The sequence below is a fragment of the Triticum dicoccoides genome, chromosome 5A, assembly GCF_002162155.2.
Source record: "Triticum dicoccoides isolate Atlit2015 ecotype Zavitan chromosome 5A, WEW_v2.0, whole genome shotgun sequence".
NCBI lineage: Eukaryota > Viridiplantae > Streptophyta > Magnoliopsida > Poales > Poaceae > Triticum > Triticum dicoccoides.
In genome coordinates this window covers 365087196-365099110 of record NC_041388.1, presented here as the reverse complement: position 1 = coordinate 365099110, position 11915 = coordinate 365087196, and the positions used below count along the sequence as shown (strand labels likewise).

Genomic DNA, 11915 nt, shown 5'->3' with positions numbered 1-11915 from the left:
GACAGACCATTCATGGCACCCCAAACCGTCCCCAAAAGCCCGGGCGGACACCCCGGTCACTGTCCGGTCGAAAAAACGCTCGGCCTATCCGGCGCTTTGGAAAAAGTTAAAATTAGGGCCGATATGGAGCGGCCCGGGCGCGTCCGCCATGACGGCTTGGCCCTGCCTGGCTCACCAGTGCCCCGCACATATCCCCATCTGGAAAACCCTAGATAGCAGTCAATTTGCACTCCACTTCACTCCTCTCTCCGTCCACTCCACTTCCAATCCCCTCCGATCCGAATCAACGGTCGTCGACGGAAGCAGCGCTGGCTCGAGTGGAAAATCCGGCGGCTCTGACGACTGGGCGAGCCTGCTGCGCGAAGCGGAACCCGACGATGTGGAGGACGTCGCCATCCTCATCGCGTTGAGGCGGTCGTGGCTCGACCAAGGCAGAACCGGCAGCGGCGACTCTTCTTCCTCAACGCTCGTCGCCCGTCGAGCGTCACCGACCCGTCTTGCTAGTCGCGCAGCTCTGGACATTCCGCTCCCAACGTCCTTCAGGTATGCCGCCCACCACCACCAATGCGGGTTTCCTCTTCTCCGGAGGCGGTACCCTGGCACCGATGGGTCCTCATGCCAGCCCAAGTCCGAGGCACAAGCAACCCGCCGTAAGTGGCAACAAACGAGGGAGTGGGCGGCGGGGGAGGCGCTGACCGCCCGCCGATCACGCGTGAGCGCCAGTCGATCCGGAGGTCGCGCTCCCCGTGTTGGTCCTCCTCCGCTCTCTCACGGCGGCGGAGACGGATGTGCGGCGCCTCCGCCGCAAGAATGCCAAGGCGCTCCGACTCGCCATCGAGTTGTCGAAGCACGAAGCAAACAAGGAGGTAGTGGCCAAGGCAAAGGCGGCCCGGCATGCGAAGGAGCAGGACCGCCTGACCCGGAGGATCTTGGGGCAAGCATGCTCCAAGGACTCTGACCTGACAGACGGCTCCATCTCCAGCTCCGACGACGCCGCACGCCGCATGCCGAGGCCTTCATGGAGGAGGGGTACAGCCACGCCGACGACCGGAAGGGGAAGGGAGCGGTGAGGAAATGGCGGTTTCCTTTGCCCTTCCCCGTTTTATTTATGTTGTAAGTTGTTTGTAGTAATGCACTGTCCTCCGATGAACTATGGTCCTTTTGTCCGGCGATGAAATGATGATCCAATGAACTACATGGTTATCGTGTTTATACATAGCGTTGCGTGGGTTTAGGGTTTTGGATATGAGGGACACGGCTGTGGAAAGCTAACATATTAGGCGTGACCTTGCCTGCGGACGTGCCCGTGGGTGCTTGAGGGTCTGAATTTCCTAGTCATGCTGTTGATGCTCTCATGTGGGAGTTGTAAGTACTACTACATACAACACATCAGAATACGCTGCCTCTTTTGATGTTATCTCTTGTATGAATATTGTTGTGAGCTACCAAACAAATGGGGATGCTAGCCACGCTTCAACAAGACAAGTACCCTCCATATATGATGCAACTCCTTAAAAATCTAATCAACAATGGCTAGATGTTTTTTTTTCAGGTTGGAAATACTAATCTACGTCTACCGGATGAGCTGTCCAAAGAATTAAGCCGTTCGCCATGCTCATTTTTTTGGGCAAATGTCATGTTTGAGTTGAATTAATGAACAATAATAGGTAGTGATGACTGAAGAGTTCTGCGCGAGAAACAGCAACAACAAGAGTTGACATATAAATGTTTACCTGTCATAAATATTTATCTGAAGTTCCTGCCATGGTCGTTTGTCTCTTACTCTTGTTCCTCTTTATTGCAAAATCCATAAGCACAAACGGTTCTTTGTTCCTGGGGATATTAAAACACGGTGATCATATTGACCAATTAACTACGTTTGACCAAAGAAGAAAATGAAATGCCTAAAAGGGTAATATGAGATCTAAGAAAATGTTGTATACCATATATGCCCTGTAGAATTCAACAGTATATACTTCAGAAGATCAAAGGTGGCAACGCGGATGTCATCACAAAGACAAATCTCGTATCTTCGAGAGTAGGATCTGAAGCGATAACATTCGTTCACATTCCTCAGCCACTCACGAATCTTCCTGGCCTCCTTGGCAACGCCCTTGAAACCAACATGATGGTCAGCACAAAAGATCGAATACTAGAAGTTCAGGGTTTTTTATTTTGGAAGGGCACACACGTACCACCATTGCAGCAGCGGCGGCATCTGAATGCGGCCCTGTAATGTACATAAGACTCAGCGCGCAATGGCGGATGCAGTTGCATAAGTTGATCTCCTTGTCATTGGCTTTAGCCCCGCGTTTCAGCAGCTCACAAGCCAAAGCGGCCTCGTTAGCGATACACTGAAATACACGAACATGCACAGAGTTTAGACAAGAAATACAGACGAGATGGTAGAACAGTTTCTCACATAGTACATACCACCAAGTTGGCGGCGGCAGGTTCAGAGAATTCTCACCCTACAAGGATGAGGCGACTGGCGCGCTCCTGGATCTTTTCGCTCAGGAGTTCCACATTGTGTATGGGTCGATTCTTCCACACCTTCATGAACTGCCGCTCCATCTTCAGACACTTCAAATTGGCGAGCAGAAACGAGTTAGTCAGGATCAACCACACCTTTTCGTCAGTCTATATGCAGGAGCTTACGAATCTGGCAGCAACAGTGAGGGCTTTCTTCCCGTCCGGGGAGCATTTGGGAACATCCTCCACCGGTGGTGGGGCTTTCAGCGGCGGCCACTCCTCAGGCTTGCCGTCGGCAGCGGCGACGTGGTCCATTCGATTGCGCCTCAGATACTCCTTGAGGTAATCAAAAATAAAGTCCGAGCAATCGATGTCTTGTGGCAGTAGCCGATCCCAACCCCACACTCGCTCGAAGATATCTGGCCAAAGATCAAAGCCAGGAAGAAGACGACGGCGGCTGTTTTTTAGATGGAAAAAACTGAACGCGAAAACATGGAGGGAGAAGTATCCTTGACAAAAAAGCATGGAGAGAGATGGCAACGGTGATCTGATCAATACCTGGGTACAGGACAATCTGTCTCGGCAGTATCCTGCGAATTTCATCCGAATTTCCACGAATATCGATCCAAGCGGTCATGTATATTCTCTCGGCTTCTTCTTTGGTGACGGACCTCATTGAGACCGTTAATCCCTAGTCGGTAGTCGCCCACGATCTGATGGATCTAGGGTTTACTGCATGGACGGAAGGAGAATGGAGAGTGGAGCGATATGGAGGGCTATTTCGGATTCTTGATTGATGGGGGGCGGGAGATACGGGCGCAAGAGTAGCGTAGCCTCGCGTCAAATCAGCCGCCAGAATGGCCGGCCTAGCGGGGACATTTTACATTTTACATTTTTGCTTTGTTTTTTAAACATTTTTCTTATATTTCCAAATGTTCTGAATATATCTATTACAAAAATAACTTTACATACAGAATGGAAAAATGTTTCATCGCGCATTGGAAAAATGTTAAACATGTATGTCTCTAATGTATAAGAAAGTGTACAATCTATATGAAAAAAAGTATACATCAAAACATATATATGAAAAAATGTTAATCATGTATTTAAAAATAATAAAATGTATAAAATATGTTTCTGGGTATACAAAAAATGTATAACATATATAAAAAGTAGACCTCAAAACTTTTTTTTTGCGAATAAAAGTAGACCTCAAAACTTATGTATGATAAAATGCTAATCATGCATTTAAAAATGTTATATGTGTATTAAAAATGCTCGCAATGTATACAAAAATGTACAATGTATATGAAAAAAGTAGAAATCAAAACATATATGTTAAAAAATTGTTATTAATGTATTAAAAAATGTCAAATAAGTGTATAAAAAAGGTTCACGATGCATACAAAAAAATGTAAAATGTGTATGAGAAAAGTTGATCAAAAATATATGTATGAATAACATTTAGTTATGTATTTCAAAATGTTAAATATGTGTAAAAAATATTTTCATATATACGAATAATCTAGAACGTGTTTGAAAAATAGTTGACATAAAAAAATGTTAATCGTACATTTGAAAAATGTTCAATGTGTACAGAAAACATATTTCATGTTTTTTTAATAAATGTTAGACGTGTATTAAAAATGTTCTTGTTCTGCGAAAAGAGAAAGAAGAAAACCATTGAAAACCAAAAAAAAGAAGCAAAGAAAAAATACTGAAAAGAGAAAAGAAAGAAAGAAAAGGAATTAGAAAAAGGAAACTGAAGAAAACTAGTGCTTAGAAATAAAAGGAGTAAAAAGGGAAGAAACGAAGAAAATTGGTGAAAACCAAAAGATAACTGAATAAAAAAGAATAAAATAAGAAAGAACGTAAAAACAAGTGAAACCCAAGAAAGAAAACAAGCGAAGAAAATAAATAACAAAAGAAACGAAAAAGAAAGAAAAATAAAAAATTGAACACAATATTGAATAGACCGAACGAACAAAACCGATAACACACTACTGGGATGGCCCGTACACATGGATGCTGCGGGGAGCAACCATCTGGTTAAAAGTGAGATATAGCTGTGGCGGGGAGATATTGCTATATGCCATTTGGATGTCAACGGCCGACCCACACAATGGAGCAACTAACGAGAGTGACGTGGATATAATCCTGACAATACTATGAGAGTGTGACTGAAGAGGCAACCGTATCTACCTATCAGTCGGATGGGAGTACGCCCAAGGAATTATACAACTTCGGGCCCTTAATGGTGAAGGTAGTATGGTTTAGTATGACTAGTAATTAAGCGAGCACGTGCAACACACGTCTAAAACTTTGATCAAGTGAGTTCACATATTCTAAATTTTAAATAATTCTTGCAAAAGAATATAAATGAAATGGATACAAAATAGATGTCACTATAAATGTATTTTTTAAAGTGAAACACCGTTGTGATCCAACAACCTAGTGAAGAACCAAGTGTCTGGCCATGGTCACTAAGCTTTTTGAACAAACTGATTTTAGAGATGAATTTACACATGATCAACATGCAAGGACAAAAGTTAAAGTTATGCAACACTTGCTCAATTTTACCAATGGCTATTCAATACTCCCATCAATTTCTCCTATGTACAAGTATGGTATTTTCTAAAATGGACATGGTATCCTGACTTGGAAGTATAGATTTAGCAATAGAAAATAAAATTGACTGATACGCATGTAGTCTTCACTTCTAGTGTAGCCACCGAAAACAAAATGCAAACTACTTTACAATGCAATTTCTCTGATAAGGATGCCAACTTCTTGAATCTTATTTTAGTTGGTTGTCTTCTTTTGATCCTTTTAGTAAGTCATAGTCCTCAAAGAGTTCATGAAAGAGAATGACATTACCTAGAGATCTACATTACAAAGGAAAAAAGTTATCAGGCCACAACTTTTTTAAGGAGGGTAACATGAACATACATGGGGCAATATGATTATCTTCAATACTGAGTTGCCTTCATATTTCCATGTCCAGTCTCCCTCCCTCCCTCTGTCTCTCTCTAACTTGAAAATGCATCAAGTGTAGGTATAAATATGGAATTTACAACAAACAGTGGCCCTGCAACACAGCATCTGATTATTATTATTTTGAAATGTACCGGCATACACAAAGACAACGTCTGCCGAGACCACTGATTAACTGAGTTCAACCAAGGAGGCCTTCCCCATAGGTTCATATATTAAATCAAATGGCCTCCAGAGTGTGTAGGAATATTGTCCCGAGAGCTATAATATTGTTGGCACACTTATGTAGTGTCACTGTGAGTACATCTGACTGTATACCCCAGAGCCATACATAGATCTGTCCTCTGTGGTGCTTTTATAGGGATATAGTAAATGCACCAGGTATACTCAACGACCACCCGGTGTTTTCGGTGGAACGCCGTGCATCATGCCATATGATCACCGTGCATGCCGGTGCATGTATATGCAAGTAAGTATAAGTAATATGTTGTGACTAACCCTGGATAGCCCTTTCTCTCTCACACTCGACGAAGGTGGAAAGGAGCACACAATTTTTTTCGGTGCACCAACTCCTCGACGCAAAAACGGCGCCATGCCGATGAACAGTGCCGCACGCACGACCTCTTCTATTTTCTGCAACTTGAACTACGATGGGCACATACCACACATCCGGTCGATCAGTACATGGGGTATTTATACACGGGCGCACACACACTACCCGGCCACTAACTCCACGCGCTAAGCTAGCTAACTAACCTCATCCAGCTAACAACTCATGCATGCATGCAGCTCGTCGATGCCGCCGATTTTGAAGCTGCTGGACGTAGCCCCCACACGAGCCTCCGCTACGTACGCACGCCTAGCGGCTCGCTTGGCCCGGCCGCGCACAGGATGTGTTGCAGCGTGTACGTTGCGGCTGGCTCAACTGATCGCCCACAACTCTAGACACCTCACGCTCACACGCCTAGCCACAAAACAGGCTTGACTCGGCCTCGACCGACATGCACACGAACACATGGCACGTACTCGATCTGGCTGCACTCACGCCGATCATCACCGTGCCCACGCCCGTCACGGACTCGACCTGAGCGCGCTCACGCTGGTCATCACTGTAGAGCATGGCTTATTTGCACCAACATAATCCTCTCTTCGTATAGTCCTCTATAAGTAATCGTATGATCCCTATGCTGTCCAAAATTGTGTGAGCACATCATGCATTCAGCAAAAGGTATGCCAATAGACAAACTTGTGGTTTCACTACGTACCTGTATGCTAAGGGCTACAAATTCTGGCCACTATAGTTTCTTTCATGACTCGATTTACCATTCACCTGAAACACTATAAATTTTATGTTATAGTGAAAATAAAGCATAGTACAAATTGCAAACTTGTAAAGCAAAGAGAAATGACAAGTTCTTTGGTTTATGTATAACTTTTCTCACATTTCCTCTGCACCTTGCTATCTCATTTTTTAGCTAAAGTGCAATTCACACACATGAAACATCTTGTATTAAGAAATTTTACCTAAGAAAATAAAATAAAATAGAATGGGGCCTCATCTTATGCGAAAAGTAAAAATATCTAGAACTAAATAATCCAAAATGACCGAGCAGGGTAAAAATTGAAGTTGGCTTAAATATTGGTAAGAACGATCCCGGCTGAACTATTTGATTGAACCAACAAAGATATTGCACCGCTAATAATCTATCTTTAGAATAGATCATGAACAAACTGAAGTGGTCAACTAACATTTCTCAGGTATAATGTTGGGAACAAATGTACCTCATATTGACATTAAATAATTAAGAATGATTGAGGAATCCAAAAATCAAAAGAGGGGTTAAAATTTCTGAAAATTGTCCAAATCAATAATACAACTGAATTGTCAGATGGAACGAAAAACTAAATTGCATTGAACCACATTTGAATTTCCTGTATAAATATAAGAAGGGGTAGGGAAAAGAGATTACTTACAAGGATTCATCCAGTATGACATAGAGATGAAGAGTTCCCGGTTATTATTCCATGGCTCACCATGAGCATCAATACATCACCGGCCAGGATATGAAATTGCAACCACAAGCATCGGCCAACATCGACCTTGGGTATATGTATGTATGTACCTGCCCGTCGTCCTCGCGGACACGGTTTCGATGAAGCAGATCTTTCCGTGATTCCATCCTTGGCGGGGAGGCGGGGAGGCGGGGAGGCTGAAGCTGTCTTCGCCGGTCTCGCAAAGAATGGCCTGGGTAGGAGAGCTGGCTTCCACAGACACGCTCGGTCATGAAAACGGTTGTGTTCGCGTGCGTGTTCCGTTGAGTCGTGCCACCGATCAAGCAAGCCGGCGGTTTGCGGTTTTCATAGGTGTGTGTGCTCCTCAAGGAAAAATCCATCTAGCTGCATGGCTGTCTGCTTATTGTGTACGAGCGCCGGCGGCTCCTGCTCACTCGACGGCGCGGCGCGCGGCATGCTGCGGGTTGCACGGCACGAGGCCCGCGTCGCGGCGGCTCCTGCTCACTCGACGGCGCGGCGGCGCGTTGCACGGCATGCTGCGGGCTGCACAGCACGAGGCCGGGGTCGCGTCCTGCTCACTCGACGGCGCGGCGGCGCGTTGCGCAATATGCTGCGGGCTGCACGGCATGAGGCCGGGGGTCGCTGCGGCTCCTGCTCCATGGGCGGTGCGTCAGCGGCAGGCAGGGAGCGTAGGGATGGTGGGTTAGTGTAAAGCATGAGGGTGCGTGATTACAGGATGCGTTGCGTGATTATCTGAGGGTAATTTAGATCAGATCCTTTTTTCGGGCCTTGCGTGATTACAGGCGATGCGGTTGCGCAGTTGGGGCTGAAATTTCCTCTCGATGGAGAATGTTCAGCCAACCTAAATTACTAAGTACACACGAGAGAAGGGATTAGATTTAGGCTGGCTGTTAGATTAAATTAATGGACCTAATCGTACGGTTATAACGGGTTTGTGTATATTTTATGAGGTGTGCTTAAAAATCATGTTTGATTGTTTATTAGTAGTATATATATATAGGGTCGCACTATTCGTCACCCAGGATGAGGAATAGTTATTCCTCACTCCAACCAGTCACATCCCAACCAAGCCGTAAGAAAAGGGGGGCTGGGAGAAAAAATTACAACGTGGAAAAGGAATCGGTTCCCGCACCCAATCCAGCTTATACGAAATATAGATGCGTGGTAATCTTACGACCTCCCTGAGTAAGTTACGTCGTGAGATGAGGAAACATACCGGCTAGCCGAAGTGGCCGACTGGCCGTAAGTGAAAAAAAAACTTCTTATATAGTATTAATATACCTGATGTGCAGCTGGGATAAGAATATACTGGAGTAAATTTGGACCATGTAAAACGCGTGGATCCAACCTATTAAATCCCTTCTTTCTTAGAACACCTCTTTCAAAATATGTCCCTCCTTTTATACTAGAACACTTCTTTCAAAATGTGTCTACCTGCATGAGCTTTAGCTACTCTAGCACATATCCCTCTCATCTGTTTAATTTCTTTGAGGAAAAAAAGAGAGCGTCTGATCAACTCCAAGAGAAAAACGATAGAGTGGAGATTTGAGAAAAAAAAGAGCTTCCGATCAACTCCGGGAGAAAAACGATATAGTTGAGAGCGGTCGAGCCCCGTCTCTCTTTAGAGCATCTCTAGCAGGATCCAAAAAAACCCGGCCTGATCAGATACGGTAAAAACGTCTGGGCCCGTAAATTTCTTACGGGTGGCACGTAAAAACTCAGCCGAACCCACTATATATACCAGAACTTTGCCAATTTAGGGTTCGCATCCGCAAATTTTGTTTCCCCTCGCGTACCCTCCGATGAGAATCGAGTTCCTTGGGCCATCGTTCGCCGGGCGAACAGCCAAAAAAGGGCCGGCCCTGATGATGGACACAGGCGGGGTGGCCGAAGGGGCTGCGGCGGCTCGCCACCCCGACATGACTCCAAGACCGTGAGCTCCTCCCTCCACCTGCCAGTGGAAGAATGGCGCCATGTGCAGGCGCGTGAGCGCGGCGCACCTCCCGCAGCGCCGGGAGGCGGGCGTTCGTATTGATTTTTGTTTCATTTCCCCCCTCCATTTTAGTTGGACATGTTCACAACCATTTTAGCTGGACATGTTCACAACGTGCACAATGCTTAGCTTCTCGGCGACGTCCTGCTTCGCGACCACAAGGACATCGTCCATGGCGGACCGGGAATGGCTCGGCGTGCTTCTCCTCGCCACCCCCCTCAACAATGAGGATGACAGTAACGCCGAGGTGAGATACTGAAATACATGGCGACATGAGTGCTCTCTTTAGGCAGAAAATGCATGTGCTGTGCCTATTGATTCTTTGCGTCCTTTTCGAAAAAAATGATTCTTTGTGTTTTCTGACATTTTTATCAACAAATGAGATGTACTTTGTGATTTGTTTAAAATTGCATCAATGGAATATTTTAAATGCGATGTGTTTAATTTGAGGTTCAGCTCTTGGAGTAGTCTCTTTCTTATTTATTTTGACAGCAGGCTTATTTTTGATAGGGCGGCAATGAGTTGGAACTTGAGATTGATGCAGAGGTTGTGCGTTTGTTCCAAAGAATTTGAAATGATTAGGCATGCTCATGCTTTTTATGAACTTATAATTTTGAACTGAGATTGAACATGGATGCTCCAGCTGAGAGATGCATTCATAACAGACATTGTTAATTAAAAAATGCATCGACAAGGAGACACTGGCACAGACGTGTATAACATAGATGTGTAAATGCTGGTCTCTTAAAAAAACAGGAAAAAAACACTCGCAACTAAGTAGCAGAGCAATAACATGTATGACATTAACATGTTGATAAAGTCAGTTGCAATTAACCGGCAGCCAGAACAAGAAGTTTTCTTCTTCGACTGAATATTCTAATAGGAGTAGTAACAATGACTTCTTCTGTATCTTTTTTCTAGACTGTAGAACACCGGCTCTTCAACTAACGCTCCCAAGATTGATGTTTGTTACAGATGAAGAAGCTTGTGAGTGTTGGACTTGGACCTAGGCAAGTTGATAGAGTCATGGCCAAGCTATCTTGTCATTTATGGTACTAGCTAATGCCTTGTTTCTCCTTTGAGGCGGATTCAAATGCTGAAAATTCAACCAGCGAGCATAACTAGACAGTGCAAATGTATATAGTTCCAATACAAGCAAAATTCAGAAGAAAAAAAATCAAGGTGAGATGCGTGACTGCATAAATGTGTTTCAAGTAATGCTGATACAAGGTAGTAAATGAGATGTGAGATGTGGAAGTACAGTAGCATTTATATGCCTTTTGATCTGTCCGAACAATTGGTATGCCATGGTACAGGTAGTACACTAGGGAGTACTAAGATACAACAACTATAGACACAGAGAAAAATTTCCTCCAGACCCAATACAAGGTGCAGGTTTCAATAAAAAAATAACCTTCTCTCCTGGACAGAAAAAAGGGCGGAGCTCAGCTTCCTCCTCTCCTTTCTGTGATTTGGTAATTAGACCATATGACCTTGACCTTGCAGACTCATCATTACCATCGCGAGTTCAATCCTTACTGTGAGTGTATGTCAACACAAAAGAATGAGTTAAACCAGTTTTTTTACTTAATCAAGAAAAATATTCAAGATGTAAACATGACGGCACACCGAGAGGTGCCCGGGTGGTGTTTTTTATGTGAGCCAAAGCTAGTGTAAACTCAAATGAGGGCAACGAACTTCTTTCTGTCGGAACCCTTGGTACCGGTACCAGCACCAGCCTCATTCCCCCACAATACCCCTCGCTCTTCGCCTTGGCAATGTCCATCTCCACCTCGGCGATCTTCCTCTCAATCCCTCCATCCTCCAAAACCAAACAACCCATTTTGAATCAACAAACCAGAAGAACAAGTCACACCAGAAAGGAACCAATAAATTACGTGCATCCCAGGTCCTTCGGCTTGTCGTCCACCAGGATCTCCTTGGGGAGCTGCAATCAAGTGCCACCGCCAGGAAAAATTGAGAAAAACGAGAGGTGGGCAGAGAGGGGGATTGAGAGATCCGCACATTGCTGCTGCTCTTCTCGAGGAGGCCGGAGAGCCTGACCGGAGAGGGTTGCCCGGGTCTGCGCGTCCTGCCATAGCCTGCGAACGAATCAAGGCGAGATCAGATCTGCAGAGTGGAGGAGAGATCTGGGAAGGAGAGGGAGGGCGCGAGCGTACCGGCCGGCGACGTACAGCCAGGCGAGGCAGGCGAGGAAGGCCATTACGAGGGGGATCCTGCCGGTGGAGGCGGCGGCGGAGGAGGAAGACGGGGGCTCACCTAGGTGATGGAGTGGAAACTTGCTATCAAGGACTTGCTCCTGAGAAAACAACCGAGCACCTCTCCGTCGTCTACACGTCGGCCACCCACATCGTGCTGGTCGCCGTCGAGATTGACTCTAAACTGCCCGATGTTGATTAGG

The 11915-nt window shown here is 45.3% G+C and overlaps 1 long non-coding RNA gene across 1 annotated transcript in view; it reads right to left on the bottom strand.

The window, feature by feature from the left end:
• The window catches only part of LOC119297349, a 3454-nt gene extending 875 nt beyond the window's left edge, over nt 1-2579 (bottom strand). The window contains exons 1-4 of the long non-coding RNA XR_005145627.1: nt 2471-2579; nt 2196-2354; nt 1944-2113; nt 1734-1833 (exon numbers count right to left, since the gene is read on the bottom strand). This is a non-coding gene — a long non-coding RNA (uncharacterized LOC119297349). The remainder of the gene's footprint in view (nt 1-1733; nt 1834-1943; nt 2114-2195; nt 2355-2470) is intronic.
• Between the last annotated feature and the right edge of the window lie 9336 nt (nt 2580-11915).